General features: G+C 40.3%; 1 protein-coding gene across 1 annotated transcript in view; it reads right to left on the bottom strand.

Moving 5' to 3' along the window:
• LOC122799682 overlaps positions 1-17,825 on the bottom strand; it is a 161,247-nt gene that overhangs the window by 82,866 nt on the left and 60,556 nt on the right. The gene's annotated exons all lie outside the window — the stretch shown is intronic.

Here is a 17,825-nt window from a genome sequence, read left to right as displayed (position 1 = left end):
CCCCCAAAGGCAGGCGCCCGGTCTGGTGGACCCTAGCCATAAACAAACTTTACAACAGAAGGAGGAAGCTACTACATGACAGAGCAAACTCCCTAAATGGGAAGGCATCTCTGATCAGTACTAGCAAAAAACTACGATCACTCATAAAATCATCCAAGGCCAACTTTGAGAGAAAAATCGCAAAAGACACAAAAGACAATCACAAGGCCTTCTTTAGCTATGTTAGAAACCTGGGTGGAAACTCCCAGATATGCTCAGAGTTAGTCCAAAATGACACAAAATACACTGAACCCACTGACATTGCCAACATTCTGGCAGACAGATTCAGTGCAAATTTCTCCTCCCCCTCCCCCCAAAAGGAGATATAACTATCCCAGCAGAGTGTAGCCTCCCTAACATCTCAGATGCCCAGGTGAGAGCCGCCCTCTCTAAAGCTAAAAACACAGCATCAATGGGACCGGACTGTGTCCCGGGCTGTGTGCTACATGAACTCCAAGAGGAACTAAACCCACACATAAGGCTGCTGTTTAATCTTAGCCTTACTACAGGATACGTACCCAAAGAGTGGCGTATGGCAACAGTGGTCCCACTTCACAAAGGAGGTGCTTCTACGGACCCTGGAAATTACCACCCCATAAGCTTGACGAGCCTGGTCTGCAAAGCTATGGAGAGGATCATTATGGAACTCATAAACAAAGACATTGGGGACCTACAGACTTTGGATCCTACCCAATTTGGCTTTGTCAAGGGCAGAGCCTGCCTTTTGAACTTGGTCGACTTTTTTGAAACCGTCACTAAGGCCATTGATGAGGGTAAGGCAGTCCACACAGCCTACCTTGACCTTGCAAAAGCCTTTGACACAATGCCCCACTCGGGCATCACAGACAAACTCACCAGCTTAAAAATAAACCCATATGTCACGAGATGGGTTGCAAACTGGCTCAAGGACAGAACCCACAGGGTCAGAGTTGCTGGAGTTATGTCAGACTCTAAGCCAGTCACAAGCGGTGTCCCACAAGGCTCAGTCCTGGGACCCCTCTTGTTTGGCATTTATTTTTCCGAGGTACAGGCAAACATAGGAGGATTGTGGCTGACAAAGTTCGCAGATGAAACTGGGTGCCATAATTGATACTCCAGCGGACACAAACATCCTTCAGAGAGGCCTCATAGAAATGGATAATTGGTGCCAGAGCCATGGCCTTAAACTGAACGCCAAAAAATGTATAGTCATACCCTTTGGGAAAAACAAGGTACCCACAAATTACCACATAGGTGGTAATCCATTAAGTACAGAAGAGGTAATCAGAGACCTAGGGACCCAGGTTGACAGTAACCTCTCATTTGACACTCACATTGCCAAAGTGGTTAGGAAGACCTTCTATATTGCCCACCTTATCATGAAGGGTTTCACATCTGGATCAAGAGAGGTCATTGTGCCCCTGTACTCTTCTCTTATTAGGCCAATGATTGAGTACAATGCTCCATTTGGGATGTATCTTACCCAACACCTGCAGCAGTTGGAAAGACCCCAAAAGTTCCTCACCAAGAGGATAAAGGGTCTTAAACATATGTCATATGCTGCCCGACTGAAAAAACTCCAGCTCTATTCAGTCGCATACCGACTACTCAGAGGTGACCTGTGCCTAACGTACAAGGCCATGTCCAATCCGGAATTAATGGACATGCTCCACCTCAGAAAATCCAAATCCATCAGAGCCACGAGAGCAAGAGACTTAAACCTCAACACAGAAATAAATAGGACGTGCTGGAGGGACAGATTCATAACCCAGAGGCTCCCTACATTCTGGAAGAGAATCCCAATCCATGTTAGGCAGAGCCCCTCACTAGCTCTATTCAAGAGAAGTCTTGACGAGTAGATGGGAGATCGTAGGTTTACCCCGGGGGTCATCTCTGTGTCACTACTGGACAGAGGCACAGTAAACTAAACCCTAAATGGGTGTAGTATTCTCATCTTAAGGGGTGGTGAAAGCCACACACACTCTGGCTAGGCTTATAAATGCCCTAGGGCAGATAGCCTAGTACGAACCTATGAACCTATATTTACTCGATACTTTTCAGCATGCAAAGAGCCTTAGCAAGGGTGCATCACCTGCATCCATGAGTGACATAAACCCTGATAAGGACCAGGATCCTCTGACCCCCCCCCCCCAACGCACGCATGCGCACGCACACACACATAGCAAGCAATTTTCAGCAGTCTCCATGCTGTGAAGAAAATCATTACTCACTGGTACTTGTAGTCAAGGTAAATGTAGGACCTTGTAAACATTGCACAAACTGTTAAACAGCTATTATGGGTAACAGAGGAATGCAGACAGTATACCAGAGACAAGCTGAAAACAAGGATGCTTCCTGTGGTCAAAGGTAAAGGGTTTAACTCATTCTACTTCTGTTTCCCTATTGTCTGACTCTGAACAAATCACTTAACCAGGTAGTACTCCTGGAGAGCTCTGAAAAGGGACATTTGTGCTCAGTACACTTAGCAAACAAATACGTCTGTTTGCCTATATAATACACTAAATATAAATAATCCTTTGATGGTTTAAAGCAACAATATATCAAAATATCATCAGTTCATTTTCATAAAGTAAATTCACATTCCAAAGTTATCTTTTTATGTGGTTCTTCCTGTTACTAGGCAGTTGTCCCCAACTTACCTTGCCTCTTGTCTTCCTCTTTTTAAGGCCAAAATGCCTCGTCTTTTAGTATGATCATTTTCATAAACTTAAATGTTTTTTGATTAACAGTCCTTGCAATTTGATTATCAGTCTGAGCCAGGACTCTCAACTGTTACCTATTTAGGCTTGATTTATCCCTTTGCATGACATACCTATTATCCCGTCACATCATTTTTGTCAATCTCGCCACCCATCACATACGATTTTAAAGCTGTTTAGAACAAAAGAAAACAGATCTCATGACCAACACATCAGTGGCACCAATAATTTAGAAAAAGACGACCTACATTTTAAAACTCCCTTTTTCAGAAGCAAAAATAAATGACTTTGTGGGGCACATTTTTGCAATGTACGTTATTAAAATCTACAGATTTTACACTGTGTTGCTAAAAACGTACATTTTTGTCAGTCCCCAATCCCTTTCTTTTTGTCTATACCCTGTTATCAATTCCTTGTAGTAAAGGTAGTCTCTAATGTGTAGTACAAATTTTTGCTTGGCCTCATTCAAATTTATTACACCTCCTTCCACAGTTATTTGCTTCTAACACCTTGGTTCATTTCCTAATTTTCTCCAATAAATTCCAGTCCCTCTCAACTATTTTCTATACCCCTACTTGCAGTCATCCCTGTTGGTAAAGTTCCTTTTTCCATTCCCGTGTTTGTTTAGATTTTAGAATACTTTCTGCTACTTTATAAACATAATATTCTATATAGTTATTGTTCTCCTTAAGGGCCTGCATCCAAAATCATGCTCTCTCTCTCTCTCTATGTCTTGAACTCTTCCCTCACTTCATCAACATGTCTTTCCACTTTGATTTGTAATCTTCTGCTTATGTTATGTAGATAAGCCTAAACTGCCTAGCTCTAAAGTATCCCTTCCGATTCGGTAGTCTTAAATTACCTTGTTCTATGGGGATAAACAACTTATCCACTTGACTCTTACCCTCTTTCCCTCCTAGGTAAAATCCTTCAACTCTTTATTAACCACTATCCACAACTTCTGCTCTTGTTGATAAAATTGTGTCTTAAAACTAAATGGACTAAAAACATTTTCATTGCTTGTTTCTTACCATCCATATCGAAAGTCAAGGGCTTCCAACTTCTCAACTGTTGTATTATATCTTGCTTTGTCTCTTCCTACACACTCTTAGCTGCCAGAATAGATTTTTTTTTAATTCATATACCTAAATACTTAATCTTTTCATGTCCCCATAGATATGCGTATTGCTGAATCTATTGGTGTATTGCACAGTTTACAGCTATACCTTTGTTTTATCTTCATTTACTGTATATCCTGAAAAGACCTGAATGTTTCAAAATGTTCCGTAATACTGAAAAGTCTTTTTATGGCTTTATCAGGTACAAAATAATCTAATCTGCAAATAAACCTAACTTTTCTTGATTGCCATACCAGTTATATCCTTGAATTTCACAAGGCAAACGCAATGGTGGCCCAGTGGTGCAGCGGTAGTGTTGTTGCCTCACAGCAACAGGTTTTCCAGTTCGATTCTCTGCTGGAGTGCCTTCTGTGTGGAGTCTGCATGCCTTCCCTGCATTCCTGTGGGTTTCCTCCGGGTGGTTTGGTTTCCTCCCACATTACAAAGACATGTGTCTGGAGCGTTTCTCCCCTGGCCTCCGCTAAAAAAATAATTCATTCCAAGTCGGACTTTCATGGTTAACAAATGCTAAATACATACATTTCTGAGTCCTTTATTTTCTTTCAAAAAGAGGAAACAATGACCCTTATTTTCTTTGCTAATGGCTCTACATATAAAGCAAACAACAAAAGGGGAAAGACAACATCCCTGCCTGTTTCCTCTATTCAAACATAGTTATTAGAGAAGAACGCTCCCATATCTTAACTTCTGCTTTTGTTCCCTTCAAATACCTTCCTAATTAACCCTATTATTCTGTCAGGGAATGGAAATGCTTCCAACCAGTACTCCTAAAATCCTATCCGACTCTATCAAATGCATTCTCTGCATCAAGACCCACCAACAACACTAGTATTTTCTTACATTCTGCTTCCCTCTGGATCATCACTGTTCTAATAACATCGTCAAATGTTTGCCCCCACAAAATTACACTGATACATATCTATTAATTTGGCAAGGTATTTGTCATTCCCTTAGCTAGTACAGACACAAACATTTGTAATCATAGTTTAAAACTGAAATGGGTCTTGTCAGAAAAATATGTATTAGTGTATGTATTAGTAATATGCTTAGTGCATTTAAGGCTTGAAAAGGGTTAACACATTTATTCTATTTCACACTGCATAAAATCTGTATGAATTGCAGAAGCTTTCTAACCTTGTATTGTCATGAAAATATGCGCAGCTATTGCTTATGCTTTGGAAATTTACAGGAAAGCAGATAAGTTCTGCTTGCGTCAGGAAAATAATGAAAAGAACAATATTAATGTTATGTGACTTAGACAAGGAGTTCCGCTTGTGCTGTGAGAAAACACACAGCTGCAGAAGCTATAGATAACCCGAACAAAGACTGCTTGAAAATATGAACTGCAATCAGCATTTGCTTGTGCCTAAGTTAGAGCAGTACCTTGAAATGTAACACATATATTAGAACTATACAATAGAAGCTTGTAACGGGCTAGGGCCCACCAAGGCCAGGTTGTTTTTCTCAAAATGTTTTTCATAAATCCAGTCATGTCAGCGGAAAATCTGAGTAACATCTGTTGTAAAACAATACTGAAAGTTGTGTTTAATTACGTCAGTCATAGAAGGCCATGTCTTGTACAATAGTATAAGAATAGCATACTTCCTGTTAGTAGTTGGGCAAAATCCTGTATTTGCATGTTTTTGTCTCCTTGCAGCAAGTTATTAAATGTGCCTTAACTGAACCTTACGTGTATTGGTCTTTGAAGTTTTTTTTCCTTTGACAGGTCTATATGAAGCGGAGTATGAAAGGTCTTTACCCTCTTTGGGCAAGACAGCCACCAACAGCTTTTTTCCAAGATGCTAGTGTTTCCTCTTTTAAGATACTGTTAAATAAAACACAGATATTTATCACTTTTCTCTCCCTTAACTTCCCTAAACTTCCACAGGAATGCTATTTATTCCTGGAGGCTTTCATGTTGATTGTTTATTCACCATTTTTCTCTCATCACTTCCTGTCTTAGCTACTATTTGCTGAACCTCATCTTCCTCTCCTTCTCCATTTCCTTTCCAGGTGTAAAAAAACACCTTGCATGGCTTCAGAAAACATTAACTTTTAGCTGCAAGAAAAAAAGTAAACTGGCTACCTTTAAATAAATAAACTACACTGTGTACTGTTCTATTAAATGCATAAAGTATTATAACTACTAGGAAGGCTACTTCTTCCTATTCACTTCCCATGGATGAAAGTAGATTTTCACTGAGCTGCTTCCCACGGTACCTTTGAATGTCACATTTTTCTCAGCAGTGTGCTCAGAACTCTCAGTATTAATTGCTTGCACTAGCAGGTAGTCTGTCTCCAAGGAAAAGCAGTCAACAATGAGAAAAACAGCTAACAGATGTATGAGCAAATCTTTGTAAATTTTACTCAGAACACAGTGTACAGACTTCTCCGGGGTAACTGCTTGTAGACTTCATGTTACCCATTGAGAGCATGTGCGTGTGTGTGGAAAGAAACAAGCTAATAACTTTGTAGATACAAGAATCCTACCATTTTCCATGTCTTTCATCATTTTATCTTATGTTTCAAGCCTATTTGCTCAAAATAAATATTTGAAGCTTAAGCCAAGGACATCATTCTAGACATCCACCCTTGTAATACAGGGAAGATTGCTATCTTAATTATATATATATATCGATACACTTTTACACCTTACCTATACCCTAGCAGCCCAAGATCCTAATAGACTGACTAGCTTCTGACCAAGCTTTTCTCATCTTGTTACAGTACATCTTACAACTACAAAAGTAATTGATTACTTTATATCATTTAAGACTACCCATACAACATGCAATTTACATCATGAACTGTTATACGGATATTAAGAACAAAAACAGTTTTACTTGCACTTGTATTACTCCCTTCATTGTTCTTCTAAACATTAATGACAAAGTGGGGTATATGTTTTACAGTTCACTCAAGTTTAACAAAGTCATCAAATTTCTAGTCTTATTCAACTATGTTTTCATCCAAAGCCACATTTCATATATCTGCTGCTGTATCCAATAGGACTGATGCTTTGTAGTCTCCCATTTACTCACTAATTTCCATATTGCTGGTCTTCTTCCTTATGTCTATCTCCGAACACCAGTTTCTGTTTCAAGTCCAGGTACTCCATATTCTGGTCACTCAGCTCCTGTGCTTTTTATTCGGTCTCTCAAGCATTTTTCTTTGGAACGATGGAAGAGATTTCACTCCTGCCCTGGCCAACTACTTGCCCCTGTTGACTTCATGTCTCCCACTATTAAAGTTTCTGTGGCTTTTGTTGTCAGAATAATGAGAAGCAGAGTCCCCTTCTGTTTGCTGACCTACTCTTTGTTGAATAAACTTTGTTTACTTCCTCCTTAGCTTGTTCTGCATCAAAACTGTCATTCTCTAGAAAAAGTATTCTAAAAACAGCTGGATACAGGAGCTTAAATCTCACACCTGCCTCTCAACATTTCTTGATTGCTGGGATAAACTTTCTTCCCTTTTGCATGGAATACAGTGAATAAATCACTTTCCACAAACTCTGTTGTTTACAGTTTTTAATAAATTTTCCTTTCTTCCACAGTTTTGTCAGGATCAATTTCTTCTGCTGGTATGACTGCATCTTTACTAATTTAGGTTTTGACTGTTTTCTCATGGCCAGATTTGGAGCATACAGATGGTGCACCCTTTCAATTATCAACTCCTGCTGTGGAACTCCAGTCCAGTTGCTTATCTGTACTGTCATAAAATTAAAACAGTCTGTTCCTCCCAGTTTCTCTGGCACAGCAGAAAATTTCAGGTTTTCTCAATGTGTATTCTATTGTCTAAATCTATTATTTTTTTAAAAAAAAGCTCTTCTTGAGAAGCCTTATACTGAGCCATACTTTTCTTCATTTCAACCTCTTATTTTGCAGTTTTATCAATTCATTTGAATAGGTAGTTATAGCTTCTATTTTTCCTACCATTTATTTGCACTGATATATTCCTTCAGTGTTTCATTTATTTTAAATACCTCCAAGCGCATTTGATATATTTTTTCTCTAAATTACTGGAAGCCATCTCTTGTACCGGTGCTGAAACTTGAACTGCTTTTTGTTGAATGGGTGCAGGATTCTTTCCAGCCAAAGTTTTTTTCTTCTTTTCCGATTGATTTTCTTATTGTTTCTCTGAATGTCTTCTTTGCTGGTATACCGGCAGTGTAATTACTAGCTAACAACCAAAATTTTAACTAAACTGACAGTTTCAATGGTCCTTTTTCCCCAGTTCCCAGTTTCACACTAGGAGATCTCAAATACCTACTGTTCAGTGTGCAGCCATCTTGGAAGTCCTACTGATCTCTGTATTTAGAGAATACAAAACAGTTTATGATGAGACACCTTAGTCATTATCTTCTAAAGCAGAGCATTACATCACACTGCCAAGGTTATTCCTATTACGCAATCCTATGTAGCAGACAGTGAGCGTACACTGCAAAGGTTCTTGTTATTCTGTCCTGATGATAGCTCTTACCTGCACCAAGTTTTTCCAAAAGTTCCTGATTTTGCCTCATATTTGTCTATGTCTCTCACAAAATCATTGTTTGCTAAAAAAATCACTGAGGATTACAGACTGTCAGTAATGCAGAACATCAATGTTTCACATTCCTTATTCTTTAGAAAGCAAAAGCTGATGCAAAGCCTATTGTTTCTGCTTTACGCAAATAAATCTCTGAGGATTGCAGTCATTTAGTAATGCCAGATAATACAGTTTCAGACTTCTTAGTCTGGAGAAAATATATGTTGACACAGAGCCTGTTCTTGTTTTTCTTCTCCATCGTTTACTTTCCTCTCCTGTTCGTACTATTTCTCTTTCCCTCCCTTTTCCCCTCTCCTGTTCATACTACTTCTCTTTTCCTCCCTTTTTTCCCTCTCCTGTTCATACTATTTCTATTTTCCTCCCTTTTTCCCTTTCCTGTTTGTACTATTTTTCTTTCCCTCCCTTTTCCCCTCTCCTGTTCGTACTATTTCTCTTTTCCTCCCTTTTTCCCCTCTCCTGTTTGTACTATTTCTCTTTCCCTCCCTTTTCCCCTCTCCTGTTCATACTACTTCTCTTTTCCTCCCTTTTTTCCCTCTCCTGTTCATACTATTTCTATTTTCCTCCCTTTTTCCCTTTCCTGTTTGTACTATTTCTCTTTTCCTCCCTTTTTCCCCTCTCCTGTTCGTACTATTTCTCTTTATGTCCCTTTTTCCCCTCTCCTGTTCATACTATTTCTCTTTTCCTCCCTTTTTCCCCTCTCCTGTTCGTACTATTTCTCTTTTCCTCCCTTTTTCCCTCTCCTGTTCGTACTATTTCTCTTTTCCTCCCTTTTTCCCTCTCCTGTTCATACTATTTCTCTTTTCCTCCCTTTTTCTTCCTCTCCTGTTCGTACTATTTCTCTTTGTCCCTTTTTCCCCTCTCCTGTTCGTACTATTTCTCTTTTCCTCATTTTCCCCCTCTCCTGTTCGTACTATTTCTCTTTTCCTCCCTTTTTCCCTCTCCTGTTCGTACTATTTCTCTTTTCCTCCCTTTTTCCCCTCTCCTGTTCGTACTATTTCTCTTTTCCTCCCTTTTTCTTCCTCTCCTGTTCGTACTATTTCTCTTTCCCTCGCTTTTTCCCCTCTCCTGTTCATACTATTTCTCTTTCCCTCCCTTTTTCCCCTCTCCTGTTCGTACTATTTCTCTTTCCCTCCCTTTTTCCCCTCTCCTGTCCGTACTATTTCTCTTTCCCTCCCTTTTTCCCCCTCTCCTGTTCGTACTATTTCTCTTTCCCTCCCTTTTTTCTCCGACTCTTTTTCTTTCTTATACTTTTTCTTACTGTTTCTCATTCTCATGTACTCTCTCGCCGCTCTCTATTGCCACCTCTGTATAATAATGCTGCAGGGTCATGGCAAAAAAAAAAAAACTTAAGCTCATATTCTAACTTCCTCCTGTCCTAATCACTGCACAACAGGAGTGACACTGCTATAATGACTTCTTTTAATATAAAAGCAAACAACTTCAAATCTTTTGTTACATTTAATACCAAATCAGACTTTGATACTATTCACCTCAGTTCATGTTTCTCAACCTTCCATTCCAACATCTTAGCACACTGCCTCCTAGACAGGATGTCAAACACTCACTAATAACTTTAAATAGCAAGCTCACGGCATGGTTAAAATACAAAGCTTTATACTTTTAAAAGGTTCATGTTATAAATGGATATGATTTACTACTGTTTAACATGAATATTAGTTAAAAAAATTCTTAGCAATGACTATGTGACAGGCCCTTTTAATGTGGAACAGCATATGGGCCTTTGACTTGTTTTGATATTTTAACGCCTTTATCAAAGTATCACTTAACACACACGCAAACATACACTTATATAAAAGAAAACAAACCATATTAACCCATTCCCAGTTACATACAATATACATCACATATGTGCTTTTTTATAACTATCAGTCCAGCATTACATGCATAAATCGTTCAATTCCTGCATTCCCTTAAACCTCGGCCTTCTCCAAAACATTATTCTGTATATATTTTTACCACAATTCCCATTTTCATATATAATTTGCTCTTACCCTTTTGTAAACGTAATACTTCCAGTTATTTTGCCACTGTTAAAACAGTCATTACTTCAGATATGGTTGGTTTAGACTAGGATTGCCATTTTCTAGTAATTGCTTGCTTGACAGCCATCAGAATTACAATCCTACTATGTTTAGGCAATTCATATCTTGTACCCCAGTTCAAAAAATTAATTTCCTTAGTAATACCCATTTCCTCACCCAATATTTTTGACAGAGTAAAATCTGTAGGGATTTTTTAAACTCAGCCAACTCATTACACTCTCAAAAATAGGTTCCCAATTACCTCTTTCTTCCCCATCACACCTTCACCTTTTGGCATCTACCTGAGGAAAATTTTTCTGGAGTCTGCTTGGGGTATAAATTACCTAGGCAAATACTTCCAAAGAAAAATCCTAAATCTTCTAGACTTTGTTGCATAGTTGGGAGACATATCTATATCCTCCCATTGTTCCCTTGTGAATTGCTTATCTAATCTTTTCCCAGTCTTTTCAAACCTCATATGATTGACTTCTATAGTTATTGTGCAATATTTTATATGCCCTACTAATTAACTCTTTTTTTTTTAACAGCAGCTTCCGTTCTAACCTCAACTAAAAACACTCCCTTATGATTCCTTATCCCTTTCTCTTTGCCTAAACTCAGATATCAGTCTCGGGTATGGAAGGCAGCCTCTAACCTGCAGTACAAATGTCTCCTTGGGCTCTTCTCATTTTAACAAACAACCAAGTAACCAAAAAAAAACAAACTTAAAATAAAAAGTCCTGTTCCAGCAAAGGACAAGGTCACACATATGACACATTCAAAATACCAACTGTTTGATATCCACATTGTAGACATTTTCACAACATACCTTGACATCTGGTGACTGTCTACTCTCATTTTGCAGGGGCAAGCCCCCCTGCACCCCCACACCCCCTGCTAATTATGTATTACAACTCCAAGATTGCACTACAGTGAGGAAAAGGGCAAGGTTCCCTATCCCCACCGTAGTGCGATCTCCAATTGAAATGTTGATCTTACAACAGCGAATGCAAATTAGCACTCACTGTTGTGGGTTCGACATATTTTGAATCACCGTTATGATAACTTTGAATAGTTTTTCAGTAATCAAAGTTTGCATAATGGTATTTGACATTTTGATTGTAAACCACACACACACACACACACACACACACACACACACACACACACACACGTATGTATATGAATATGTCACTTGTAATGTACTCATCATTAAACCAGTGGTGAAAAGTATACTTTATTCCACCATCCAGGGCACCATTTCTGTTACTGCATAAACGATGTGGTTATAAATCCAGGATGGAGATGCAGTCACGTCCTTGGATACAGAATGGACATTTTTTCTTTTGCTTCCCCTCAAGACTTGTTGTATGGCTTCTCCACCTTCACCCAATTGTCCTATTCATTCCAATGGAACACAAATTGGGTATTCCTAGGTGAGAGTCTTATGGCCCATTCATTCCTGTCTACAAGTCCCTATACATTCTCTGTTTCATGATAAGAGTCAGACAATGGGGAGCTGGCCAGTTTCCTGGAGCAGACTGCCATCTTCCCTTGGGGGAAAAAAAAACTTCCCCCCTCTGCAGCTTCTACAAGCCTGCAGTCATTGTGTTCTATGGGGAAGTTTGTCCCCACGGCTTCATGGTACAAATACAGTAATGGCAACACAGCCTTGGCTGGTTTAGGACTCCACTATGATACATTCTATTCAATTTGCCATATCACAACTCATTACTAAACTCCTGAAGAAATTGAAACCTACCACACTGGCTGCTGATAAACTTCCCGGGGATTTCCTTCAACTATCAGCTAATGCCATATCTTACCCTGTGTCTATCCTCATTAACAGATCCATATCTGAATCTAAAGTACCTAACCTCTTGAAAAATATCTCATATTATTCCACTCCACAAAGGTGGAAACTCCCTTGAGCTAACCAACTACTGGTCAATTGCAATTTTATCACCCCTATCAAAAATACTTGAGAGAGTAGTACATGCACAACTAATGCAATACCTTCTAGAAAATAACCTTATATCAGCATCACAACATGGATTTCGTCCCTCCCATAGTACCACAACATAATCAACACCCACAGAAACAACAGACTTTTTGTATCCTCTGTTTTCTTAGACTTATCCAAGGCCTTTGACATAGTCAACCACAGTATGCTTCTCAAAACTCTATCTACCCTCAACCTAAGCTCCCTCACTATATCATGGTTCAGCAGCTATTTATCAAGTCGATAGCAAGCACTTCTATGGCATGACCAACTATCCTCCCTTCCACCTGTATCTACTGGAGTCCTTCAAGGCTCCATTCGTGGTCCCTTACTATTCTCCATATTTACAAATCAGATAGCTGCTTCCTCTCCTTCTGCCTCTATAGTGCAATATGCTGATGACATTACTATCATTTGTGCTGCCCCTACCCTAAGCAAGCTACAAACAATAACATAACACAGCTTCACTACCATAAAACTTTTACTCAATCCCAAAAAAAACAAAACTAAATCTTCAGCCCAGGTAGATCCCATGCACTCAATGACTTCATAATTAACTCCAAGGACAATACCTCAATCACCCCAACAGCAAACACTAAACTTCTAGGAGTAGTAATCGATAAACTCAAATTTGATATACACATAGCCCAAACAATCTAAAAAGTTCACAAAAAGCTAGGTCTCTTGTATAGGAATAAGCAATTCATGACCAATTATACCAAAGCCACCATTGCCAGAACCCACCTATTATCCATCCTACTGTATGGCTCACCAATCCTGACTAATCTTCACCACAGCTAACAAAGCAAAATGTCATCTTGCTACAACAAGATTGCCAAATTTGCCACAGGTGCCTCTAATACAGCCCACCACTGTCTTTCCCTCAAACAGCTCAACTGGGTTGAGCTGCCTCAGTTACTTCTTACCACTCAACTCTCCAAAGCCCACAAACTATATTACCTCCCAAATAAAATCCCCATTTTACAAGACCTAATACAACCCTACACCACCACCTGAGCCTTAAGTTCAACAGACCAAAATCACCTGCTCTATAGCAAATGTCTGGAACTCACTTCCAAAGCACAACTTCTACAGGTTCTGCTCCACAATTTAAAAAAAAAACTACTCAAAACCCATTACTTTAACAACTGGCTATGCCCATGTGACTCCCCAGGCTAATCCACTACATTTGCAGTGATACAATGATCCTACCAAGGATCATCTAACACTGCCTAACCTCTGTATTAATTCTTAACTAACGATGTTCTATTCTCTTCGTATCTACTTATTCATCTCTGAAGACAGTTAAACATTTTACCTACGTACAAGTGGTATGCTTCTGGAATACAATAATTGTATCTATACATATATCTGTGAAGAAATGTAAAATATGTTCTTGGATAATATTGTATGCATTTAGGAGAAAGTGTTGTAATTCATAAAATTATTTGTTAGATTGTTTTTTAAGTGGAGCTTTTCTCCCTGGGCCTCCGCTGAAAATGGACCCGTGTCCAGTCGGACTTTCCCAATCAACAAATGTAAAATAAAATAAATAAAATCTCCCAAGCCATGGAACCTTTATTTAAGATCCCTAGATGACATGTTTTTGGTTTCAAATAAAAGTGTTACAGAGATAAACAGATTTATAGATTAACTGTCCTAGTAGGATTTCCCTGACATTTACTCAGTTGCCTGGTACAGCAAAAGATATGGGTTGCAGACAGCTTACAAAGCATCAAAGGATCTCATTGTTGAAAGTTATCAGTCAGGAGAAGGGAACAAAAACATTTCCACAGCATTGGATATACCATGAAACACAGTGAAGACAGTCATCAAAGAGTGGAGAAAATATGAGACAACAATGATGTTACAATGAACTGGACGTCCCTCCAAAACTGATGAAAAAAGACAAGATGTAAACTGGTCAGGAAGGCTGCCAAGAGACTTACAGCAACACTGAAGGAGCTGCAGGAATTTCTGGCAAGTACTGGTTGTGTACTACATGTGACAACAATCTCCCGTATTCTCCATATGTCTGGACTATGGTGTAGGGCTGCAAAACGGAAGCCTTTTCTTACACAGAAAAACATCCCAGGCCCAGCTAAAATTTGCAAAACACTACATCAAGTCTCCCAAAAGCATGTTGTAAAATGTGTTATGGTCTGATGAAATCTCAAGGTTGAACTTTTTGGCCACAATTCCAAAAGGTACGTTTGGCGCAAAAACAGCACTTCACATCATCAAAAGAGCACCATCCCCACGGTGAAGCATAGCAGTGGCAGTATCATGCTTTGGGGTTGCTTTTCTTCAGCTGGAACTGGGGCTTGTCAAGGTGGAGGGAATTATGAACAGTTCCAAATATCAGTCACTTTTGGCCCAAAACCTTCAGGCGTCCGCTAGACAGCTGAAGATGAATTTCACCTTTCAGCATGACAATGACCACAAGCATACATCTAAATTAACAAAAGAACGCGTTTACCAGAAGAAAATTAAAGTTTTGGAATGGCCCAGCCAGGTCCCATACCTTAATCCAATAGAAAATCTGTGATGTGACCACAAGAAGGCTTAGCACAAGAGATGCCCTCGCAATCTGACAGATTTGGAGTGCTTTTGCAAGGAAGAGTGGACAAATATTGCCAAGTCAAGATGTGCTACGCTGATAGACTCCTACCTAAGAAGACTGAATGTTGTAATTAAATCAAAAGATGCTACAACAAAGTATTAGTTTAAGGGTGTGCACACACAATTAACTATTATTTTAAGGGTATTCATACTTATGCAACCAGCCTATTGCAAACATTTTATTTTTTATATTTTTCCCCTAACAGATTTGTTTTTCAGTTGAACTGTACAGGTTATAGATCACATTAAAAGTGGAAAAAAAATTTAAATGAATTATTGTGGTCTCATTCTTTTATATCACAAAAACCTGGCATTTTAACAGGGGTGTGTACACATTTTATATCCACTGTGTGTGTGTGTGTGTGTGTGTGTATTAATATATATATATATATATATATATATATATATATATATATATATATATATATATATATATATATATATATATAAACACACAGACACAAGCACATATATTCTGGACATTGGTTTAATCAAGCCTTACAGATAATGGTCATATGGGCAGTGCAGCAGTTGGTGTTGTCATCTCACAGCAAGAGGTTCTCTGGTTCAATTCTTGGCTGGAGGGCCTTCTGTGTGGAGTCTACCTGTCCTCTCTGGGTTTGTGCGAGTTTCCTCCGGGTGCTCCGGTCTCCTCCCACATTCCAAAGACATACATCTGGAGCGTTTCTCCCCGGCCATCTGCTGAAAATGGAGTCTGTCCCAGCCTGACATTCCCAACAAATGTTAAATAAATAAATAAAAAGTAAATAAACAATTATAGCTGCAGGTGTAAAATAGGTATAGTGTCAGACTGTGACAACAAAAGTCTCCGAAATAATGCATATATTAGCTATATATAAATGGCCATATATTAGTTACACTAAGATAATTTACAATAAAAAAAAAAATGACTTGTAATAAGACACCTGGGTATAAAACACACACACTGTCCCAGTGGAATGACAGTAAGGGTGTTAAGCACCCTGTGCATTCATGTACAGAGTACTTCCTCACCCCAACCCAACAAGACTGACGCCTACCATGTAAACCTGTGATGAATGATTGTGAGGAATGTAAATGACACAATAACCACAGATGTTATGTGATCCTATCTCGCCTACATTCTGAATGATGGGTTCGGAGCCGATCCCTCGGCTCCGACTCGGCACGCTTATGCCAAAGAGCGAAGTCTCTTATTGGCTGAGCTTACTATATCCCAGGATGCACCACTACCAGTCCCCCAGATCTCGTTTGCCGCTTCCCTGCGAAGACGTGGTCTCGAGCTGGCTGGACTGAGTAGTTTTTATTAACTAACTTTCTGTCAGTTTTTTGCTGTTTTTGCTAACAAAAGCTGTTTTAACGGCTATCGCTAACTTTGTGTACGTTTTGGATTGAAAAATTGTTGTGTGTGATTGGGTTAAGTTTGTTTTCGGCCCCCCTCCATCCAGGGCCTTTCCGGACTTTCAACCTTCAATACAGGGTCTCTAGTAATACTTTAGTTAGTTAGAGTTCCCTATACTTTGTTCAGGAAGTGTTACATTAAGCTATTACTGTAAGCATAGCTTATTATCAGTGAAAATTAGTTGTTTACTCTTCTGTGTAAGTGACTTGAATTGTATAACATCATGTCTCAAACCCCTAGGCCTTCGGGCTTTAAAAAATGTTCGAAATGCGGGTTTAAAATGTCTATCACAGACGACCATTCGCTCTGTGTATATTGTCTCGGGGCAAAGCACTTGCAGGAGTCATGCAGTGTATGCCACGCTTTTTCCTCAAGGGTCCTCCAGGAGAGGAAAAATAAATTGATTCTTAAGGGGTTAGTTAAACCCTCCTTTGAAGAAGCCTTGGCATCCTCTCCGGCTCCGGCCAAAAAGAAAAGGGCTTCGGTTCCGACCAGTCCGTCGGATCCGACTGCCAAGAAACTTAGGCAGGCCTCTCCTTCGGCTCCAAAGACTTCGGAGCCGAGGTTGGAACGGTCTGCCTCGATGCCACCAGTGTCGACTCCTCTGGCTTCGGAGCCGATGGCTGGGGCATCGAGGCGGTCACCTTCGGCTCCGCTGCTCTCGGAGCCGACAAGGGTCGCCCGCTCAGACACTTCCTCCTCGGCGCCAAGTCTACCTCGGCACCGATGGAATCTGCTGTGAGTATTCCCTCGGCGCCGATACTCATCGAGTCGCCTCGGAGCCGGTCCCCTAGCCCTTTGGGGCCGATGGAGAGGCCTTCTCGAACCCGTTCTGTTTCCTCTCGGTCTTCGAGGATGTCGGATTCTGATATAGACAGGGTGCTCCAAAGACTGTTCCAGTCCCCAGTCTTCCAAAAATTTGTTTCGGTTCCGACCCAGCTGGTTTCGGAGCCGATGACCTTGGCCCACCCCGTTGCCATTCCTCCTCCGACCGCTTCGGCTCCGTCGGAGCAGGTGCTGTTGGAGCCGGTGGAGATTTCAGGGTCGGCTCCGACCCTTACTCCAACCCGGGCCTTCGGGTCCGAGTTTAGTACGCGGACTTCTTCGGCTGGACCCGGGGGTGATGTTTCGGGACCTATGCTTTCGGTTCCGAGCCTCCCCCTCGGTGCTTCGGCTGCGGGACTTCCGTCGGCTATCACGGCTCCGGAGTCCGGACACTCCCAGGATTCTGGGGGTCCGGCTTTCAGGGCCATGAGGAGTGCCTTGGCCAAGTCCTCTTCGGCCATCTCCCCGGTTTTACCAGCACCTTCCCTGGGCGTGGAGACTGGGTCTTTG

Source organism: Protopterus annectens, chromosome 4.part0 (genome assembly GCF_019279795.1).
Source record: "Protopterus annectens isolate FY-2018-M chromosome 4.part0, PAN1.0, whole genome shotgun sequence".
Classification (NCBI taxonomy): domain Eukaryota; kingdom Metazoa; phylum Chordata; order Ceratodontiformes; family Protopteridae; genus Protopterus; species Protopterus annectens.
This window is presented reverse-complemented; position numbering and strand designations above follow the sequence as displayed.